The sequence below is a fragment of the Triticum dicoccoides genome, chromosome 5B, assembly GCF_002162155.2.
Source record: "Triticum dicoccoides isolate Atlit2015 ecotype Zavitan chromosome 5B, WEW_v2.0, whole genome shotgun sequence".
NCBI lineage: Eukaryota > Viridiplantae > Streptophyta > Magnoliopsida > Poales > Poaceae > Triticum > Triticum dicoccoides.
In genome coordinates this window covers 537,686,312-537,687,274 of record NC_041389.1, presented here as the reverse complement: position 1 = coordinate 537,687,274, position 963 = coordinate 537,686,312, and positions in this window count along the sequence as shown.

Here is a 963-nt window from a genome sequence, read left to right as displayed (position 1 = left end):
AAAATAAACTAGTTCTATATATTAATTCAACAAGTTCAACTAAGCATTTACTAAAAATAAACTAGTTCTATATATTAATTCAACTAGTTCAACTAAGCATTATATTTACTAAAAATAAGCTAGTTATTATATTAATTCAACTAGTTCAACTAAGCATTTACTAAAAATAAACTAGTTATATATATTAATTCAACTAGTTCAACTAAGCATTTACTAAAAATAAACTAGTTATATTAATTCAATTAGTTCAACTAAGCATTTACTAAAAATAAACTAGTTCGTTCTATATATTAATTCAACTAGTTCAACTAAACATTAAAATATTTCTAATTCATCGATGATAACATTTCTAAAATTCTAAAAATAAACTAGATAGTTCAAATTCATCCAACCGTTACTAAAGGCCAATGCATTAGTACCGGTTGGAGCCACCAACCGGTACTAATGGCCGTGCGCTGCCACCCGCACCGGCGCTATTTTTAGTCCCACCTCGCCGAGCGAAGGGCAGCCGCACTGGTTTATAAACCCAGCCGCGGCTGCCCTTTCGAACTCCTCTATTTAGCAGGCTTCTAGGCCTAACTAGGGCGCGCTGCCCTGTGAGCCTGCTGGCCCTACTGGGCATGTATTTGCACACCCAAGGTCTGGCAGGCCCATAGGGCAGCGCCCCAACATTTTTTTATAATTTTTTTTCTTTTCTGTATTATTTATTTTCTTCTATTTATTTTTGAGTAATTTTTTTATATAGTTATTTATTTTCTGCTTTATTTTTTTCTTCTATTTATTTCTGAGTAGTTTTTTGCCGTATTTAGTTTCTTTGTGAATATTTTTGCTTTATATAATTTTTTTTTTCTTTTCTGCATTATTTATTTTCTTCTATTTATTTTTGAGTAATTTTTTTATATAGTTATTTATTTTCTGCTTTATTTTTTTCTTCTATTTATTTCTGAGTAGTTTTTTGCCGTA